We start from the raw sequence: 12,320 nt of genomic DNA on the forward strand, positions 1-12,320 counted from the left end.
GTGGGATAGATGTGATGCATAGGCTTACTTTATTAACACAAAGTTGTACGACGTCTCCAGGCTGTTCTTTGATATTCATAATGTCATACAATATCGTATATCTGAACGATATTATTGGGCTTTTCCTTCTAATGAAATGTTTGACAAAGAAGGACAAAATGTTATACGTTTCCCGGTTACACTTCTGAATTTTCTACTATAATATACTGGACAGATGTGCGGCGTCTGCATATCTGGCAAAGAATTAAAAACCGCCTCCCTTTTAGGATGCGATAATTTTTATAGCATATATGCCCCGCTACATAAACTTACTAAAAATGTATCGAATTTTCTTTCGTGTAAGCTGATCCATTTTCATTTATTATCTATGTTTCAGTGACATAGCTGTAGCAATCCAATTTGCTTTGTGGTACAGATTATGCAACAACTGTCTTAATCCTAGGTATGTAACACTCCGTTGACTATTTTTTGAGCCTACATCGAAATAAATGAGTGGCTAACTTCCATTGGAAATCACCTAATATAAGTGGATCTCACCTCTTTGTTCAGAAGCGGATGACTTTAGTGTTTGCTGAGTGGAATCGGGAAGGATGGAGTAGGCGTCGAGATGTAGCTGCGACAGGAGTGACGCCCGTCGAGGAGGCGGCACGAGGAATTCGCTCGGTGGGTGAGAAGCAGTCTCGCCTCCATCACCATGGTAAGTGATTGTGTCTTGCCTTCTCTTTTGGACGTATTTTATTATTATTTTATTAAATCTTTGGTATGAAAATTTCTGTCTGTCTAAGTTAAAATGTTCTTTTAGACGTTTTATCAATTTTGAAATTTTTCATATTTTGGCAAGCGAGGATCTCTTGCTCCAAAATTTCCTTGGGAATTTTCGTAAGTTACTAACATTGTGATGTTTTCATTCATGCGGCGACAAGGCAAAATCAAAGCTAGTTAAATATGGATGCCACTTCATAAAGACCAAACGTTTTGCTATCAAATTTCAATTAATTTCCTTCATTTAAAAATAATAATGAGTTGTTTTAAACAAGGGAAAAAAATTGTATCCCTATCATTATATAATTCGGAAAACTTTTTTGAGGTAAGAAGATTTGGAAAGGATTTGTGAACTAAGTTTAATTATTTAGATTAAGTCTACTAAGTAAGTAATGTTTTAGCATTAATTAATAGTACTTTGTTTAAATTAATTATTCAAACTGCCATTACTATTGATAGTATTACTACTATTTTTATTAATGAATATTTAATCTCAAGTTACTAAGATTAATTATTTGGTTCATTTAGACATGTCTTGTATAATTTCGAAAAAGAATGCTAAAATAAAAAAAAAGGAAGAAAACAACATAATTTGATATATTTTAATAAACTGAAAAAGTAAGAAACAAAATTTTTCATTGTGGAATTTAGTCATGCAATGCACCAAACTAAATAAAATTAAAAATGAATGAATTCAATGAAAATAAAATAAAATTTATTTATTATGTTAGTTATTTAATGCATTTAAATCTCGTGAAATTCAATTTATATTTACTTTTATTATTTTTGCATTAATAAAATGAGCTTTTCCTATTAAGAGTAAAATGCGAATTAGTAATTAGTACAGGAAAAGGCTTACAACGAAGATAGATTGCTTAATATATGTTTTCTGTTGTGGTGTTATCAAAATGATGTTTTTACATTAATAATTTAAAACGTGTCAGGGAACGAGATTAAAATTGTTAGAAAATGCCTAAAATGAAGGTAGAGAAATATTTTGTCAAGCTGTATCTTTGACACGGAAGACTCTTTTTTTATATTGCGTACCATATTTGTTAAAATGCTAACCTTTTTTAATAACTTTGGAATTTTTCTTTGTTTTTCCTTTGTGATCTTTCTATAAAAATAAAGAACAATTAAGAGCAATAAATGTAAAAATTCCCCATTTCACATCCTTCCAATAAGTTTATTTAATTGATTCATTGCAATGTCTCTGCATTTAAAATTTAGAAAAACTTATTTTCAATTGATTTATTTCAATTACTCTGCACTTAAAATTTAAAAAATAATGATGAGTTTTTAAGTTCTTGAATATAACAAAATCCAAGTTCTTAATGCAAAAACTAACTGTCCGATTTTTTCTCTTTTTGGTAACGTCTACTGCTTATTGATGTAATGATTAATCATCGCAATAATTTGTAAACGTTCCCTTTTATATTACAAAAAAAAGAGAAAGACGACCGAAATTATTTATTTGTTTTAGGTTCATACAATCGGTGGAAATTGTAGTGTTTTCTTGGTTTTTAATTGTAACCAGCCAATTAACTATATCATTAGTAACCTTAAAAAAATGTTTCATTTCTAGCAAAGACTATTTACATCACATCAGAATCAAAAAGAACTGCTAGGTAAACGACGAAAATAGAAATTAATTATCTGTGAACTATATATATCTATCTATATCTATATATATATCTATATCTATATATCTATATATCTATATATCTATATCTATCTATATATATATATATATATATATATATATATATATATATATATATTTCGGGTCACGAGGAATCATTATTATACAATGTCTGTATTTCCTCACAGAAAAAATCCCTTTCTTTGAATCCCTGCCTGAGGGTGACCCTTGAAAAAGTCTTCAGGCCGGATTCTTTTTTTATATTTTTTATAATTTTTTGGTTTAATTTTTATTTGATTTTTTGTTTTTCCTATTAACTTGATTCTAATACTTTTGTATCAATTCATCTGTGTTTTAGAAGTAGCTGCAATTGCGCTCTCTAAATACTATGAAGTTCTTTTTTGGTTTTAGTTTAAATAGGTTATAAATTTTAATTTTAGTTGCGATTTCGAAACTGTTTTTGTTTCGTTTTCATTTTAGTTTCGTTTTCAAACTTTTTCTTACTTAAGATTGGTTACTATATATATATATATATATATATATATATATATGTATGTATGTATATGTATATAAAAATCTCTTCTAATAAACTATTACCTTGAATTTATTTAGAAATGCGAAAAGGAAATATATTATATTTATTTTAGTTATCTGTGGAAGTTAGTTATCTGTAATAGATAACATATATATTTTTTTTAAATTCAAGATAGACATTATTAATAGAATTACAATTTTCTTATTTATCTATTCTTATTAGTTTCTCACATACCATTCAATAAATTTCTCTTTTAAAAAATAATTTATTTATTAAGTTTCTGCCAAAAAAACAAAAGTATATCAATCCGAAGTTATTCATATTTTCTTTAAAATAGAAGTTCAACCCATGATTTGCTAGTAGAAGAAGAAAACATTTTATTTTAAGGACATAAAAATTTAAAAACATAAAAACTTATAAACTTATCACATTAAATTTATAAAAATATTCCAAATAAGGCTTAAATTGTAGATAAGGGTATTATAATTTGAAATTCTACAATAATTGTTGAAAAAAATGTTTATTAAGAGTTTTCGAAAAGACTTTTTATCATTAAATAAAGTAAAGTCTACCTGTTAAAAGAATTCACCCATATTTTATCTAATTCATTAAGACAAAACCTGGCCGTGTTTCGATTGATTCGATATGTTGTAAGTACCATCAATATATATAAATAAATAAATTTTAAAAATTTTAAGAATTATCGATATTTTTTAAGATTTTGGAAACATTCAAAATTAAAATAAATAGAGATAAAATTTACCAATCAACATAAGTATGAAAATACCGTAAGCCAGGAAGAAAAGATGAATTATGTATTAATTATATAGTTAATAATTCTCTAAACTCAGATGTGATTATTTCTAGCTCGTCTGTGTTTTAGAGTATTTTACTTCACAAAGCAGCGAATTATTATTTGAAAACCACAATTGTTTTCAAATAATAATTGTTATTGTATTAATTGTAATTAATAATAATTGTTATTGTATTTTTAAAACATGTCATTCGCTTTTGGGGAAGAGAGTCGGGATTCTTATCACCGCAAGCTTTAAAAAAAGAAATTTAGCAATATTGCATATTTACTTTTCAATCTCATTTAAACAAAAAAATTTAATTCATTTTTTTTAAATCACTCGGTTGTCACATTTTTTCCCCTTTAAACTAAGTTACAATTATGTTTTGCATCTTTGCTAATATTAATTTTTTTAATTATGCTAATTAATTAGAAGTACAGTACACTCCCGATTATCCGCGGATAACAAAAATCGCGGATAATCCGAAAAAAGCTAAAAACGGGTAAGCAAAAGAGAAAACAGTCATTCCAACTTTGAAAAATCGTTTTATGTACATTAAAACGTAAAATAAACAGCAGGAAATGTTTAACTAACGCTTAATATTTTAGTATATCACTCAAAACTAAACCTAAAATGCATTTTGTTAATGAAAATAGAAAAGTGCTTTGTACTTACGAGAAGCGTTAAGGATACACAGAAAAATTAATACATATGTACTATTTTAATACTATAATGTATTATGTAATTACAAAAGCATAACTGTAAAACTACACCTTTTTGAAGAAATCAGTCATTTGTGATTGCTTCTTGCTTTGGAAGCATTTTCTCTTTGCTTGGAAGCAAAAACAAACACTTAGTACGGCAGGCGCGGATAATCCGCTCCGCGGATAATCGGGAGTCTACTGTACTTCTTTATAATTTATAATTGTCAAGTAACTTAAACAAACACATTCTGAATCGGGCCGTGGTGGTCTGGTGGTAAAGTCCTGTCTTCGGAACTGTAGGATTTCAGGTTCGTGACCCTATTCCACTTAAGAATCGTCGCGTGAGCGGGTCTCATGCACGTTAAAACCGTCGGGGCCAAACATTCTTCGGTGGGTGGGGTGTGGAAGCTTGGAGAAGGCTTCTAGCTCAGGTGTCGTCCTCGCCATCTGACAACAGTTCAAAATTAGCGGTCCGTCCCAAAATAGCACTAGTGTTGCTTTAAAACGGGACGTTAATATAACTAAACTAAACATCCGAATAAATATCGTTTCTTCAATATTTTTAGGTAACTACTTCAAATTAAATTACAAATTGTAAGACTTTCAATAATATTTTACATTATTATTGATTATTCAATTTCGAAAATAGAAAAAAAATATTCTAAAAGAAATGAAATAAAAAAAGGCTGAGTTCGGCCTCATTATAATTTCATCTTCTTTCCTTCCTTAGAACGTAAAGTAATTGAATTGTGCATTAACTGGGATTAGTGTAAAGGGCTTAAGGTCGTGGTGGAGTGGTGGTAAAGTGTCGACTTCGAACCGCAGGGTTTCAGATCTGAGGCCCAAATCCGTTGGAGCCAAATGCCCTCCCGCTCTCAAGGTGCGGAAATTTGGAGAAAAGTTGCCAGCTCAGATGTCGTCCTCGTCATCTGACCGTGTTCCAAATTACGACATCCATCCTAAGATAGCCTTAGTGTTGCTTTAAAACGAGATATTAGTATAATTGAACTGAATAGTAAAAAATGTTTAAGTAAAAATAGTGAAAAAACTTTCACCACAAAGATATATATTTTCAGATTCATCGTTATAGGTTGTAGGCACAGCTTGATTTGTGAAATAAAACTTAAATCAAGAGGACTCTCGTTATCGTGTATTTATTGCTTTGACACAAAAATATCTAACATAGATAATGATACAAAATTTAATATAACCGTAAATTTGACGAATTTGCAATGACGGTTAGACTACAATTCGTATGAATTCATTTGCACAAGTTTTATCACAATTTTGAAGTAAGATTTTACTTATCATGCAGATGGTAATACATAATTTGCCTTTTTCTGCTGTTGAAATATCGTATCTATATTAAACTATATATGAGATGATTTATGATTGAGTTAAAACTTCAAATAGTGAAAAAAACATGCCAAAATTAGGCGAATTATATGAATTTTAATGCTGATATTTTTTTTATCAAATTCATGGACATAAACTGATAAAATTGTATTGGTTATATTGATTCATGAGCAAAATGACATGTTACATTGATTCATATTATTAAAAAAAAATGTTGGCAAAAATTATGCAAGTTTTACATCAACATATTGCAAAATTTGTGATAATTAATCATTTTCTTTTCCCTTAAATTTTTTAATTTACTGAAAAAATATGTTTCTTCGTTTTAATACCCAAGATTATAACAAAAGAATTACATAGCACTTTAAAGAATTTTTGTTTTGAAAAGCAAATGGATAATTTTCATTGCTAGTGAATCCAAAACTTCATAATAAATACCTTGTTCCTTTAAGTCAAAGTTTATTAAAGTTTTAAGTCAAAGTTTAAAGTTAAAGTTTATTAAGTCACATTTTTTAAAAAAAATATTAAGTCAAAATTGGAAAATTTTTAATGTAATGGACATAAAATCTTCATTCTAAATTGAAAATATCTTTAAAGACAATATTTCTATTAGACTCTATCCTTTTAATATGTAATACCTTAATGCCGTCTTCATTAACATTTTAATTTACACAAATTTAAAAAAAAAATATTTATTAGTTTAGGTTTTTTCTAGATATTAATTTTTCTTAATTTAATAAAAAAAAAATTCTAAATCATCCCCTACGGTAAATAATTCTATCAAGGAAAAATAAGCGTAATTTAATATTTTGACAAGAAATTTTATCCTGGCTCCCAAACTTGATTCACAGAAATCAAGTCTTCGTTTATATTAAATAATAAGAAATTCAGTTTTAAGCATTTACTAACAAAATTTTAATTGAAAGAGAAATATAATATCGAAATTAATTAATCGTTGAGAAATATCGAAATATCTGGAAGAATCCGACGCTTTGAAAATTTCACTTTTTCTTAGGACCCCAAACAACAGTCTAAGAATCTTGGACTGTTTTTGTCTTAGAAAGCAAAATGGCGTGTTTAACAGGCACTTTCAGCAGAAATATTAAAAACATTTTAACATTATATATCAAGAAATAATTTTTTTTAACACTAAATGCTTATTGATTTCACAGGAAAATTTCTAGAAATATCTAAATTACTATAAAAACATTACAATGAAAATTTCTGCAATTGCCAATAAATTATTTCTTTTTTTTTCTCCTCATTCTCCAATCATTTTAGTCAATTCCCTCTCTCCCTCCCCCACGCATATGGTAACCTAGCCCCGTATTCCTTAAGTACGCCACTGTAAGATATACTATGTAAAAGAATGCCCTCCCAAGCATAAGATACGATCTCTCTGTTTGAGAATAAGAAAACAAAATCTCCAAGTTTACCCCCTGAGTGCGCGCAACGTCAGCATAAACGTTCCGACGCTGTTTTATGGCGTTTCCAGAGCAAACGGCCGTAGCTCTCGCCGCTCCCCGCTTAGCAGATCTCCGAAGAGAGGCGGTATCAACAATGATCGTTAATTGGTACCTTGTTAGAAAAATACTATTCGCACGCCACTAAAAATCAGCTCCAGACAGAGGAGTCTTTGTTCTACTCTTTGTGTGAATGAAACCCCCGTTTTCTCGCCAGAACATTACCGAGGCAGCCGTAAATCTCCAGATGCTAAATAATTCTACCATATTTACCCTGCATTACTCTCACAGCATCTTAATTTTGCACATAATGATTGTTTTGGCTTGGGTTTTTTTTTTTTTTTGTTTGCCATTGTTTTAACTAGGGATTGCAATACCGGGATACCGAATACCGGTATTTTGAGCCATTTTGTAATACCGGTATTCACCGATACAATTTTGTAATACCGGTATTCACAAGTTTAAATACCGGTTTTTCGGTATTTACTAGAAATTTTTAAAATTGTCTCCACTATATGTTCAGGTATCGCGAAAATAGCAATATAGTATACGTTTTTGTTTTTATGTCTCCCTAACGGGCGAAATTAATTAGCTAATGAATGGCTTAATTAATTGTTTAAATCTAAATTAGCGAAACATGGATTATCTCTGAAAGAAAATATTGCATCCATAACGACTGATGGAGCAACAATTATGAGAAAAGTTGGAAAGTTGATTGGTGCAAATCAGCAGTTGTGCTATGCACATGGAATTCAATTAGAAGTAATAAATGTATTATACCAAAAAAAAATAAAGAACAGAAGAATCCAAATACTGTGGATATAGAAACTTCGGATTCCAACTATATTACATTGAAAAATCGCACAGAAGAAAAGCATACCGAAATAGAAAATGACTTATGGTATTTACATAATTCTAATGATTTTAAAAATGAAAATGAAAAGAAGAAAAGAAAATAATCAATTCAAATCTGATTAAGTTAGAGTAAAGTTTCTAAAATTTTTTTTCCCACAAACCTATTCACATTCAGAATTTGGTTCAATTATCGAAGATTATGATGTCGCTACTGTCGATAGTGAAAAGGAATTGTCTCTTGAACAAAAATTAGAATTAGCGATAAATAAAAAAAATTCAACGAACCAAAATACAATACAGAAATCAGCTATATACAAAACCATCCGACGAGAAATCGATTTATTTGAAGATGAGGGATTTAGAGGTAAATACTTGGAAAAAATATATCGCGCATTACTAACAGTACCACCCACTAGCGTAGATGCCCAAAGAGCGTTTTCGACAGCTGGTCATTTTTACACAAAATTACTTTTCAGGCTTAATGACAGTACAATGGATGCATTATGTTTTTTTAGATCACATTTCAAAAATTTGTAATAGTACCACAAACTGAATAGTGATATTTACACTTTTTTTGTGATTTAAATAAATAAGATGTTTCTTTACTTTTTTGTGATTATATGCTGTTATAATTTATAAGTTACAAATTATTTTTTGTGATATTTACACTCTCTAACAAAACTGGCAAATAAAAAAAGAAACACCTGTGTTTTCTTTCTTTTTTCAAAATTTCTAATACCGGTATTAAAACCGGTATCCCAGTATTAAGATTTAAAAAATACCGAATACCGATATTGAAATTTTGGTCCGGTATTGCAATCCCTAGTTTTAACTTATTACATTGAATTTTAAATTTAGTACCACATATATAAGGATAAAAAAAATACATAAAATATGTGTATGTACTAAAAATATATATATATACATAAATAAAATGTTAAAAGGATCGCATTTTAGCATTTATATATTTTGCATAAAATTTTCATCAGTAAGACTGATGTGATCTGCCATTTGTGGTACAAATATTATAGTTTGAGATTTCTATTGTGTTAAAATTTGAAAGATATTTTATCGGAAATTTTAATTTTATGGTTAAAACTTATTATAATTGTGCGTTATCAATTGTGTTATCAACAACCTGCCAAAGATAAGTATCAACAATAATAGGTTTATGTTTTTAAATATCTAGAAATCAATGTATTTTTTAGGCACTTACATTTAGGATAATGTAGTTTCTTTTTATTTTCATTTCCAGCCTTTCATCTAATTAAAAAAAAAAGCCTTTTTATAATCTAAAATGTTTTCATCATAGTTTGATTGTAGTTTCTTTCCTGCTTGCAGTTATATTTTAATTATATATTTATTTTTACAATTTTTATTTCATATTTTATAGTATCTCAGTGTAAATTATGTCGCTTTGTATCTGATTATGTCTTTATGATTCATTCTAAACATGATCCTATAGCTAATTTGTAAACAATTAAAGATTGTCATGTGCTTATACTTGAGAAAGTGCTCTAAATGACTAAAAAGTTATACAGTAGACTCCGGATTATCCGCGCCTGCCGCACTAAGTTTTTTTTTTTTTTTTTTTTTTTGCTTCCAAGCAAAGGAAAAATGCTTCCAAAGCAAGAAGCAAACACAAATGACTGATTTCTTCAAAAAGGTGTAGTTTTACAGTTATGCTTTTGTAATTATATAATACATTATAGTGTTAAAACAGTACATATGTATTCATTTTTCTGTGTATCCTTGACGCCTCTCGTAAGTACAAAGCACTTTTCTGTTTTCATTAACAAAATGCATTTTAGGTTAGTTTTGAGTGATATACTAAAATATTAAGCGTTCGTTAAACATTTCCTGTTGCTTATTTTACGTTTTATTGTACATAAAACGATTTTTCAAAGTTGGAATGACTGTTTTCTCTTTTGCTATACCCATTTTTAGCTTTTTTCGGATTATCCGCGATTTTTATTATCCACGGCGGCCGCGTCACCCAATTCCGCGGATAATCGGGAGTGTACTGTATATTTATTTTTACAATTTTTATTTCATATTTTCTAATATCTCGGTGTAAATTATGTCGCTTTGTATCTGATTATATCTTTATGTTTCATTCTGATTCATTCTAAACATGATCCTATAGCTAATTTGTAAACAATTAAAGATTGTCATGTACTTATACTAGAGAAAGTGCTCTAAATGACGTTAAAAAGTTATCTTTTATAAGTTTGATCGTTGAAAAGTATAAATGTATCGTTGAAAAAAGTATTATTTCTAATTTTTTATATAGTATCCCAGTCGTATAAATCATAATTAGAAAATATGCTTGATACACTAACATTTTAAACAAAAAATATTCTACTTTTTTGAGACCAAGTTCAAGTTGTGAAGTTTTGAAAATCGTTATTTTAGGACAATCAACAACTGTCTCAAGGGAGACACGTGCGTTGATAAGCTAATTTTAAAATCGTTTAAAGTAGTGAAGTCCGAAGAAGTTTCACAGTTCATTTTTAAACATAGAAATTCTGAAATAAATAAAATGAACTAGTAATTAAAATTGGGAATTTTTGCTTAAAGGATGAAACTCTTATTCATCCGTTCTTGATGAAATATACTACAGGCATTCCCCCCCCCCCTCTCGACACTTTTTAATTCAAAATTATTGTGATTTTATAGCCACCTGTGTAAATATTACAAAGAGAGATCAAATGAAAATTAATAAATAAAAATTATTTGTATGCTATGTTTCTAAATGAAACAACTTTAATCCTAATAAAATGCATTAAACCAAAGTAGTTTTACAACTATATTATTGGAAAGTATTCGGTATCTATTTAATGAAAGCATGTGTTTAAAAAATTCGAAGAATGTGGTCTCAATTTGGTGGTCTCGAAATTTTGTTTCTCAACAACGTCAGTGGTATGGCCCCACACAGTTTAATAGCACAAACAAAAATTTCACTCCACAAACTTTTTTCACAACAAAATGCAATCATCAACAACAACAAACCCACTATTTTTTTTTTTTTTTTTTTTTTTTACAATTTAAAGTTTTGTGTCTTTTGTGTCTGGAACATTTGTTTCATCGTTTGTAAGGTATTCCAGTGCCAAGTAATTTTACATCTTAATGATAACGAAAAAGAAAACATGTTGTTTGTTAATGGTTTTATTTAAAAAAAGTTCTACTTAAAAAAAGGAGTTTAAATTTGCTTTAAATTTGTTTTCCATGCTGGGATTTTGAATTTTTTGGGGATCTCTAAGGTTTTGATGTCACGCAACATTTCAACTTTTCACTCGAATAAGACATTTGATGTATTATTTTGTAAACAGAAGGCATAAAAACTTTCCTTTACAAACTGGTGTTTTGTAACTACTTAACTACTTCTGAGAATATTTTTTTAAATTTTATTTTGTATTTTTTTATGATTTGGTATGTACTAACTTAAAGATAATTATTGATCTTTATTTTTTGAAATTTTTTGCTTTACTTGAAAATAATGAAAAAAAAAAAAACTTTTAAAATAACACTTTTCTATCGCTGCTACAGTATTAAAAATACGATTTATTTGAGATATTATAAAATAAATATATTTTTTTCTACTAGTCATATTAATATGAGCTATCTTAAGATCCATTATTAAGCATTAACATTTAATACTCAGAGATTCGACATTAAAAGCCTTAAATTAATTTTTTTGATATTTGAAATTAAATACTTTTGCGCCTTTAAAAAAATATAGCTTTCTTTAACGTAGCATATATCAACTTTTTCCGCCGAAACACATGTTAAGTAGTCTATAATCAATAAAAAATAAGCTGCCTAAGTATATTATATGCCTATTAGAGAAAAGTTTTAATTTTATATTAACAAAAACATAGCAATTGTGACTTTAATAAGGTTGCAACTATACGCAGCAAATTAATTTCATATTGAGAGCAGTTCTTAAAAGCACGAAAAAAATATATATTTCTCAAAAAATGTCAACTGCTTTGTTCGCAAAATATAATTAATGTATCTTTATAAATTTCTTATTAACTTCTTAAATTAACTGCACAACTAGCTAGTTCGTTGGCAGTAACGACTGAATTTTGTTTCAATTGAATTTCTCATGTATAACTTGATGCTCATGATTATCTTAGCAAAATATTTTTGAACTTGTGTTAGGCATTTGTGATTTATTATCATAGAAGTCTTGCACTTATTCTT

At 28.4% G+C, this 12,320-nt stretch overlaps 1 protein-coding gene across 1 annotated transcript in view; it reads left to right on the plus strand.

Moving 5' to 3' along the window:
* The first annotated feature begins 597 nt into the window (after positions 1-597).
* LOC129988369 (uncharacterized) overlaps positions 598-12,320 on the plus strand; it is a 158,063-nt gene continuing 146,340 nt past the window's right edge. Inside the window, exon 1 of the mRNA XM_056096581.1 lies at positions 598-697. The gene's annotated coding sequence lies outside the window, so the exon portion shown is untranslated. The remainder of the gene's footprint in view (positions 698-12,320) is intronic.

This window comes from Argiope bruennichi, chromosome 10, assembly GCF_947563725.1.
Source record: "Argiope bruennichi chromosome 10, qqArgBrue1.1, whole genome shotgun sequence".
NCBI lineage: Eukaryota > Metazoa > Arthropoda > Arachnida > Araneae > Araneidae > Argiope > Argiope bruennichi.